Here is a 10,842-nt window from a genome sequence, read left to right on the forward strand (position 1 = left end):
CGACTCCGGCCCCAAAGTTCAACATATTCTTTTTTTTTTTTTTTTTTTTAACGACAAACAAAGGTTAACCCAAACCAAAACAAACAACGAGATAGACAAATTGATACGAATAAAACAGAAACAGATTAAATCCCGAAGGATCAAACCTGCTATGATACCAAGTTGAATATCAAAGTATGCAACAAACAAACAAACAAACTGAATATAAAACTTTATTAAATGGAATTGCCGAGGAGGGTACATGAACCAAAGAGACTAAATCTTGACTGACTTGATAAAATAAACTAATACAATCACTACTATATATAGTGAAAACTAAAGCAAAACCCTAATCCTTAATGGGCAAGAAACTCTAATATGCTTGGCCCACAAGAAAACCATAAACAATAATAAAATAATAACGAATTTCCAACGGATAATTTGTTCAAGGTTGCAAAATATTTTCAACATTAAGACTGAGTCAATGAATTTTTTTTATATAGTTTTAAGGAGAAGCCAATGAAAATAAATTGGGGTTTTTGAATATTAATCCTTCGAGAAGATTAAAATTTAATAAAAACCTAGTGTTAGATTGAATATTGATTTTAGTCCCTTAATGTGTACTTAATTCAAATTCATATTATATTTTTGTTTTTATATTTAATAGATAACTTATTTAATGTTATTACATTAAATTTTAAATTTATTTATTATACACATTTTAATTCATTAATTTTATTTAACTTTCTCTAATTAGTGTACCTAAACATTCATATCGTAATATATTTTACTAAATTAGTGTACCAAAATGTCCGTACCTAAATATATTGTAGTGAATTAATGACACATAAGAAAATATGTAAAAACATAAGTGTACCGAAAAATTCGTACCTAACTATATGATATTAACCTAGTGTACCGAAATGTCTGTACCTAAACATATTATACTGACCCAGTGTATCGAAATGTCGGTACCTAAACATATTATACTAACCCAGTGTACTGAAATGTTTGTACTTAAATATATTGTAATGAATTAGTGGCAGATAAGAAAATATGCAAAAACATAAATGTACCAAAAAATCTCTTCGAAAATATTTTCTTATATAAGATGCTTATCATAATGAGAATTAAAATTTATAATATTTTCATAAAATTTAAATTCATAAAACTATAAATAAAAAAAGAGACATTGAATACATGTGGTGACATTAAATAGAGTCTAGGGACTAAAATCAAATTTGAATCTCGTATAAGATATTTTTCTAAATTTCATTTTATTTAGGGATTAAAATCTAGTTTTCTAAAATAAATTCTGTAAGTGGTGTGGACCTTAAATAGAGAGAAATTGTATTTTTTTTTCACCTTGGAAAGAAAGGAAAATTGTTTCCCAAGTTCTGCGTGGTTCATGAAAATGAATTTGACTACTCAATTGCCTAATCCATTGAAAATGCTCTAGCCATAAATATAGCATCATTTCACTGTACCAATGTTATACAACTAACAAAATCCTTAGCAATACATCCATAAGCCACAAAGGACCGTCAACTAAGAAGATAATAATATGGTGGTCTGGATGATCAGTAAGCCGTCATCAAGGACGGAGACATGATTTAGCATGTGAAGTGTGAACCCATTTTTTTCTATAAAAATGCAGCAGAGTTTTCATTGTTTCTTTTAAATTTTCAAAACATGAAGTACGGGTGAATTTCTTTTACAAACACATCTAATCAAGAGTCCATAGTGATGCAATAAGCAGGAGGTGCCTGCTTGTTCGTCTTGGGGAATTATATGGGAGTGCAAGAGGCTGGTGTAAGGAAAGTCCAGCTCTTGACTTGGAGTGGGCTTGGGCTTTAACATACTTTTTAATAAATAAAAATTTGATCAATTGGTTTTCACTTTTCATTTTTTCCTTTTGCACCTTTTTAGTTTCTTTAACCTTTAGAGCAATTCCATCGGGGACTCTTTAGGCCGGTACCCAGCCAATTCACTCCAGCCCACAGAGCCATGGACCGGCTCATCTGATGCCAGCGTGGCATCGGAGGGCATTTGAAATTTTTTTTGCACTAGGCATGTGCGATACACGCGTGCGTGGCCCTGCGTCCCAACAACAAAAATTAGGGGTGGCCCGCCAGCCCAGGCACACTAAGATAATTAGATGGAGGCCACATGCTCGTTTCTAAGCCGTTGGATTCCCAATGGCTAGTTTTTTGGGCCGTTGGACTTCCAACGGTAAAAAAAAATTGAAATTTAAAATTAATGGGTACTGAGGTGGCACAATGAGGACCGTTCGATTTTCAGATCAATGGTCTAGCTTTTTTAGCCAAAAAACTTAATAAAAAATATAAAAAATTAATAATATTTTTTTATATAGTCAGAAATTAAAAATAAAATTATTACTTTTTTATTATTTTATAATAAAAAATAATATTTTAATAAAATTGACGAGGCTATTTTTTTGTTAAGGGTGGAGATGCATTTGACCTATTACTATTTATTGGGGTCTATCACTGTTCACTGAGTGGATTAAATAGGCTGGGTGTTGGCGCATTTTTTTAGGGGTGGACTTGCTTTTAGGATTGAATGAAAAAAGAAGGAAGCTAGACCAAAACAAGAGAGGAGTGCTATGACTTATGAGAATCAAGGTTTTAAAAGACTCTAGATGTTAGTCGGGCGGTGGGTTGAGGCCTTGCGCCTAGGTGGCTAGGCGGGGCTTAGGCGGAGACTTAGGCGGACTAGACGGATTTAAGTAAATTTATTATATTATTGTATAAATAAGTCTTTATTTATACTTTATTTATACTTTAAAAAACATACATAATTGTAATGGGATACATAAATTGCAAAATAAAATGACATATAGGTTATAAAGTATTAGAACTTATTGAAAACACTAGGCAACAATCATATAATAAATGTTCATCCAATTCTTCAATAATCCTCTTACATTGATTGAAAAATTAAAGTGCAAAATGAAAGTTATTGATTTTTTGTCTAAGTGAGAGTTGCTATCTAGGTGGGTGCCTAAACGAGTTTGGATAGACTAGGCAAGCGCCTAGGTAAGCTAGGCGGATTCCTAAGTAGGTCTAGGCGCACTTTCTTAATTTTCGAACTCCTATGAACTAATTGGGGCTGTGACCAACAGCCTAGCGTCGGCTGAGATTTTTAGAACAGTGATGAAAATAAATTGGAAGTATGAAAGTCACTACCCTTAATCAAATGGTTCACTCAAACCCTTCCATCTTGGTATATGCAATATCCGAGGTTTCTAATTTTATGATTAATTGTTGGGACTATATATATATTATAAAATTTAAATTTTACTACATGAGAGGAAGAAAAAAAAAAGAATTTAAAACTATTACAATAATATAAGGATGAGAGTTTAAACAGAGAGCGCATGAATGGAAACGCAAGATCCTATCAATTAGGATATTAAGATTTCGTCGGCAACATCCGCAAGGGTATTCAGTGAGAAAGAGGATGGAGATAAAGACACCTTCATTCGAAATGACACATTTACCCTTGACCACCTCCTCTTGACCAAAGACCATCAGTCCACTCATCCGCTCCTTAAACGCGCTTTGGCAATCCTACCCCTCCTCATCACCTTCTCAGAAACCCAATGACAGCTTCAACAAAACAGACCGCCTCCCCATTATCTGTATCTGAGTTGTCTCCCATGGCCTCTCTTTCTTGGAAAACCCTGCCACCCCCATCCTCTTCCTTTATATACTCTCCCACTTCTCTCTTTCCCCACCAACAAACATACCCTTTCACTCAATCACTCATCATCATCTCTCTCTCTCTCTCTCTCTCTCTCTCTCCCCCCCCCCCCCCCCCCCAAATTGTCAATGGCTTCCCAGCAAACCCCACAATCCAGTTTCCAAGATTTGTTACCCACCATGGCCGACAAGCTTGGTGGGGACGGTTTAATAGGCGAGCTCTGTAATGGATTCAATTTGTTAATGGATTCCAACAAGGGGGTCATCACCTTCGAGAGTCTCAAGAGGAACTCTGCTCTTCTGGGGTTGCAGGATCTGAGCGACGACGATCTACGGTCCATGTTGGACGAAGGTGATTTCGACGGCGATGGCGCTCTCAATCAGATGGAGTTCTGCGTTCTCATGTTTAGATTGAGTCCTGAGCTTATGGACGAGTCCAAACTCTGGCTTGAAGACGCTCTTCAACAGGAGTTTAAACATTGTTATTGATTTTGGGTTTTTATTCTTTTAGACATAAATACTGATTCCTGATTTGGGTTTTTTGTATTTTTATTTTCGGTGATTGTTATTGTCCCTATGGAATTACTGGGAAACAAAAATACAGAAATGCAATTGACAGTTGACACATACTTGCTCTTTTATCTCGGGTGATTCAGTTCAGTTGTTTTGATCGATCACTGGTTTGGACTTCCTTTTAAAATGATTGAGCTTTTAAAGAAAATATTTTAGACTTCTAGAATACTTAAAGTGTTTCTTATAAAATAATTGCGTTTTTAAAATACTTTTAGAAAAAATATTTTTTGTTATAAATCTATTTAACTGAACTATTCTAAATAAATAAAGAGGGGGAGACCTGCGGCAACAAGAGAGGAGAGATTTAATTGTGAGGTCTATGCTGTATCGCCTTATTGTGCCTTTATTTATAATGGTAGGATAGGTTAAATCCTTACCCTTTAGAATTACAACTTTAATAAAATATTAACTACTAAAGGATATTCAAAGATATCTCTAGATACACTAGGATTTACACAATCACATTCATATTCTAAATATGACTGCAACACTTCCCTTAAATGTGTAAATACTCAAACAAAACATCGCATCAGATCTTCAACAGATAAGTTAGAACAATTGATGAAGTCGGTGGCACAACGGGCGAATGCAAGCCTCAAATTTAAAAGAAAGTATGCATTGGTAGTAAAACTCACAAAACCTTGCTATGGTATAACCCAAGGTGGGAGAAAAACTCATAGACTAAGGAGAAAAGTGAGAAGTATGCATAATGTCTAAAACAAATGTCAAACAGGAAGAAAGTAGTAAACTCAAAGACTATGATTATCCCAGGATGGGTGCCTCGTTAAAACCTCATTAGGTAGCAAAAACCCGGTGAGAAATATACTCCTAATCGTAGGAAAAATAGTACATTAAGATCAAGTGAGTATGCTTCTAGATACTCTCCCTGAGTTAGACATAACTTCCAAATAAGAGAACTACAAACGATCCAACTCAGATAATTTACGCATACTGATTCCTTGGACAAGCTTCTGAAAAGTAGACTTGGGCAATGACTTGGTAAAGAGATCGGTCAGGTTGTCCTGAGAACGGATTTGCTTGACTTCAATGTTCTAATGTTGTTGTTGTTGGTGAGAATACAAAGAACTTCGGTGCTATGTAATTAGTGTTGTCTCCATTGATGTATCCCTTCTTTAACTGCTCAATACATGATGCATTGTCTTCAAAGATCGTCGTGGGAAGGTCAACGACGAATGTAAGACCACTAGTGCTTCATATATGTTCCATAACTGCTCTCAACCAAAAGCACTCACGCGATGCTTCATGCAGGGCGAGAATCTCAGCATGGTTCAAAGAAGTCGCAACTAGCGTTTTCTTGTTAGACCTCAAAGATATAGCGGAGTCTCCAACGGTAATGACATAGCTCGTTTAAGAACGTGCCCTATGTGGGTCAGACAGATATCCAGCATCTACATAACCAACGAAGCGGGAATCAACCCTAGAACCGAGGTGGGCGCCGACTACTCTCGAGGATTCATGGGTGTAGAACAAGCCCAAATCTGTCGTACCCTTGAGGTAGCGGAAAATGTCTTTAACACCATTCCAGTGTATACGTATGGTCGCATTGCTGTACCTAGCCAAAAGATTAACAGTGAAGGAGATGTCGGGTCTAGTGTATTGAGCCAAGTACAATAAAGCACTAATTGCACATAGGTATGGAACTTCGGGTTCCAAAATCTCTTCCTCATCCTCCTTTGGACAGAAGAGATCTCGTTTAGTATCTAGAGTTTGAACGACCAAATGAGTACTCGAATGCTTCGCTTTATACTCGAAGGCTTCGCTTTATCCTCATTAAAACGGTAATTTCCTCAAGCTCTGCAAGTGTTCTGATGAGGTTCATGTCGTCGACATAAACTGCAATGATCGCAAATCCGGAATGTGACTTCTTTATGAACACGCATTGGCATAATTTCATGTTCACATAACCCTGACTTGTCAAATATTTTCTCAAACGGTTATACTACATCCGTCCGGATTGTTTCAATCTGTAGAGTGATCTCCTCAATCTAATTGATAGAGTATTTCGTGATCTAGAACTATTTGAACCAGTTAATGGAAGTCCTTCTGGAACTTTCATGTAGATTTCCGTATCTAGATCCCCATTGAGATACACGGTTACCACGTCCAAAAGTTGCATATTTAGTTTTTCAAAAACTACCAAACTGATTAGGTAGAGGAACGTTATGACGTCCATTACAAAGGAATACGTCTTCTCATAATCAATCCCATGGCGCTGAGAGAAGCCTTGCTCTACGAGGTGTGCTTTGTATCGCACTATTTCATTCTTCTCATTATGCTTCCTTACGAAAACCCATTTGTAACCTACGGTCACATGTGGTGGAGTAAGAGCTATAGGTCCAAACACCTTAAGTTTTGCAAGCGAATCGAGTTTGACCTGTATTACTTGTTTCCAGTTTGACCAATCCGTTCTACGTTGGTATTCATCAACGAAATGTGGTTCAATGTCATCGTTAAGCATGATGTCAGTAGCTACTGTGTAAGCAAATGCATCGTCGACGATCATCTCATTTTGATTCCAAACCTCAGCCAATACTGCGTAGTGGACCGAAATCTCGCAATTCTTGGGAGGTCGAGTTGTCTCATCTAAGACATCACCTTAATCTAGAATAACCTCATGCATTGGAACAGATAAGTGAGCAATGGTAGAATTCAAACTGGGGTCAGTTGGTGTCGTTTTCCTCTTCCGAGGTTGTGAATCCTTTGAACCAGGGGGTCTGCCATGCTTCAGGGTCGAAGCAGATGATTGGTTAGCCGCCAATGTATCGGGCCATATGGAAGTTGTGGCTTCCCCACTTTCGGGGAAGGTCCGGCCTTCCCAGGTGGTATTACGGCGTAAGTGGGGTATTTCTATCCTTGCTAGTGTGTTTGTAGCAGGTATATGTGATCTTGTCACCTTTGCTAGATCAGTAAAAGCATCCGGCATGCTCTGAGTAATGCTTTGAAGATTTATAATTCGTCGCACCTCAGTTTCAGACTGGGTAATGCGGGGATCTAAAGATGCATGTCCCTCAAATAGCCAAAGTTGTAATAAACGTATATGCTTAAAACGTGAAGAAAGCCATGAGCAATTGAAGAACCAAGTCAACACTTTAACAAATAAGTTGAATTCTTTGCAAGAATTAGTTGAAAGACTGATACCAAACAACTTAAATAATTATGCGCACTTAGGACCATCTGCTTCTATGGTAAAATTGTTTTATTTCATATTTATTATTTGTCTTACTGTTGAATAATATATTATATATTTACTTAAGTACTCTCTTTATTGTTTGTTTGACATGAGAATGTTGAAAGTTGGTCAGATGCTCAACTTGAAGATCAGTAGTGCATCATACTTTCATTTTGATATTACCAATTATCTGAACTTGTTAAGTTTTATTCGTGGGGTTTTGTGTATTTTTTTTTTCCAATTTAAGTATTGTCTATTTTCTTTTTTAAATAATTTTATGAATAATTTCGTTTGGATGTTGAGAAATTTAATACAATGGTTTGGTTAATTTATTCGTAACGATGACATACCTATTTTTATCATATTTTAATTTCAATATATAATTTAATTATAAATAGAATAATAACTTTTTCGATTGTAAATTCCTTTTGTTAATGTGCACATTTCTAACAAAAACGTTCCTATAGGAAATACCCATTTTCAACCAAATATTGGTTACGAAAAAATTTGTGACGACTAAATATAGTCAATAATATATATTTCCAACAAAGCTTCACCGTCAAAAATATATATTACTGACGAAACTTCACCATTGCAAATATATATTTTCGACGAGGCTTCTTTGTCGAAAATATATATATTCCTGACAAAGCTTGCCATTGCAAATATGTATTACGAACAAAGCTTCACCATTGGAAGTACATATTTTCGACGACGCTTGATCATCGCAAATATGTTTTTATGCCTATTTCTGTCAAACCATTACGTATTTTCGACAACCTCGTATGGTCAGTAATTGTAATTACGATGATTGTGAACTCTTGTAAATAAAAATTATTTTGTTGGAAAAAGATTTTTGACATAATTGTTTGGTCGGAAAAAAAGTCATTGTAAAAAATATTTGTCATTGTTTGAAAAGTAATTTTGACAACTCTATAATTATCAAAATTCTAAAAAACGCTAGGCGCTAGTCGGGAGACGGGCTGGTGCCTAGCGCCTAGGCGGCCTAGACGGATTTAGATAAATTTCTTGTATATCTTGTAAATAAGTGTATACTGACACTTACAAAAAATTATGAAATCCCTGAATAAGATAGTAAAAGAATAATAAAATGGGCATCTAACAAGTCCAAAAAATCAATAGCACTTGATGCTATGAATTGATAACTTGACAATCTATGTTTTTTTAATGAGAAAAAAATTAATAGCACTTGAATGGACTGACAACCTTTTTACTTTAAGAAAAGTCAAGATGCTAGCTATCTAAATATGAATGGACAGAAACAAATAAATAAAAAATTAAATAGTTTAAAAGTGATCACGTGGGACTGGAGGGAAGAGATAGAAACTAATTTTCTCTCATCTTCTTCCTCTTCGCAAGAACACAGACCAGAATCATGAAGTCCAGAAAAACCAGAATACATACCAGAAGCATTCATCCTTTCTCAAGTTTGAACACAGAAAAAATTGAAATTCCCACACCGCCTAGGCCACCCAGTCGCCTACCTAGGCCACCTAAGGGCCGCTCTGGCCACCTCGGTGCCCACCTAATCCTTGTCCCAATTTTGCTCTCGATTTTGCATTAATCCAGGTGGTTGGCCACCGCTCAGTGCCTAGGCCGATTTTTAGAACACTGATAATTATTTACGACCACATTTTCATGTCGAAAATAAAATAAGTTTGCCATTTTGAAAACTCATTTCCGATAAAAAAAGTAACTACTAACAACAAGTCCTATGCGTCGAAATGAATTAATTCCGACGGCTAGTTGGAAAAAAGATATTTTCAATGGATCAATTTGAGACGCCCAGTGAGGGGTTTTTCCCGTTGTAAATAAGTATTTGCTACGGCAAAATGCCTTTTTCAACGACATGTGACCTTCGCTAATGACACTTCATTTTGTCGTGTGGGAGCATACCATGACAATTCGCGGCATTCCCCAGGAACATTAGCATGCTATCTCCCCCTAACGATGGGAAGACTGTCTCGTCAAAGTGACAATCCGCAAAACTTGAGGTAAAGAGATCTCTTGTCAAAGGCTCTAAATAACGAATCATAACCAACATAGATTCCCATTTTTCTATGAGGACCCATTTTGGTACGTAGTGGTGGTGATATTGGCACATAGACTGCACACCCAAACACACATAAATGTGAGACATCAGGCTCGTATACAGTAACCAACCTTAACGGTGAATGTTGCATAGCCCCTGGAGATACTGGCATTTTGGTTTGCATAACCAAAGTCCGAGATATCAATTGAAAGCTCTTTATGAAAGCTTCTGCCAGGCCGTTTTGGGTGTGACCATGGCGTACAAGATGTTCGACTTCAATCCCTACTAACATGCAATAATCGTCAAAAGTCCATGACGTTGAACGGACGGCCTAGCAAGAGTGGCAATGATGGAGCATGGCTCGAATCCTCCATTTCTAAGACATAAAAATCTGCAGGAAAGATGAGATGATTGACCTGCACTAAAACATCCTCAAGGACTCCTTTGGGATAAACATTAGAACGATCGGCCAATTGAATTACAACGCCATCTTGTTTTAACTCACCAAGGTTCATAGATGCATAAATGGAATATGGCATGACATTAATAGAAGCACCTAAATCTAACATGCATTGTTCAAATTTAGTGTTTCCAATTATGCATGGGATAGTAAAGCTCCCTGGATCCTTACATTTTGGAGGTAACTTTCGTTGCAAAACCGCGGATACATTTTCACTTACTTTCACAACTTCTTTGTTTGCAATTCTTTTCCTAGTTGTGCATAACTCTTTTAAAAACTTTGCATACCTGGGCACTTGCTTGATTGCATCCAAAAGGGGTATGTTGACTTGAACTTTCCGAAATGTCTCAAGGATGTCCTTCTCGGCTTCTTCTTTCTTCGTTTGCATAAACCTACTAGGAAAAGGCACATTCGGAGGAAAAACATTAGTAGGAACCGAATTTGACACATTCTTACCCTTTTTGGCCGAATTGGACATTTTTGGATCAATAAAAGCTTGCGGCAAAGGTGTTTCCACCTTTGTCGTGGGGTGGCTTGCTTCCTCCTCTTCAATCCTCAATTTTTCATCCTCGTTAGGACCTGATGGTGATGGTGTAGGACCTGCCCCAACTTCTTTTCCACTTCTCAAGATGATTGCATTGGCCGTTTCGAACCCTCCTTTTGGGTTTGGAATGGTTGAGCTTGGGAGCTTGCCTTGGTCTCGGAATTGGCCTACAAACTCCGCAATCTGCCCAATTTGTTTCTCCAATTGATCCACCCTCTTTTCTTGATTTTGCATTGCCTTGGCTTGATTCTCTTGCCCCTGAGACAAATTAGTTAGTAACTTAAGAAGTTTATCATTGTCTAGGGACGTACCTGAAGC

General features: G+C 36.8%; 1 pseudogene; it reads left to right on the forward strand.

Annotated features, from left to right (window-relative positions):
• The first annotated feature begins 3,484 nt into the window (after positions 1-3,484).
• On the forward strand, positions 3,485-4,331 carry LOC137743332 (calcium-binding protein KRP1-like; annotated as a pseudogene).
• Positions 4,332-10,842: the final 6,511 nt, after the last annotated feature.

Source organism: Pyrus communis, chromosome 8, assembly GCF_963583255.1.
Source record: "Pyrus communis chromosome 8, drPyrComm1.1, whole genome shotgun sequence".
Taxonomy (NCBI): Eukaryota; Viridiplantae; Streptophyta; class Magnoliopsida; order Rosales; family Rosaceae; genus Pyrus; species Pyrus communis.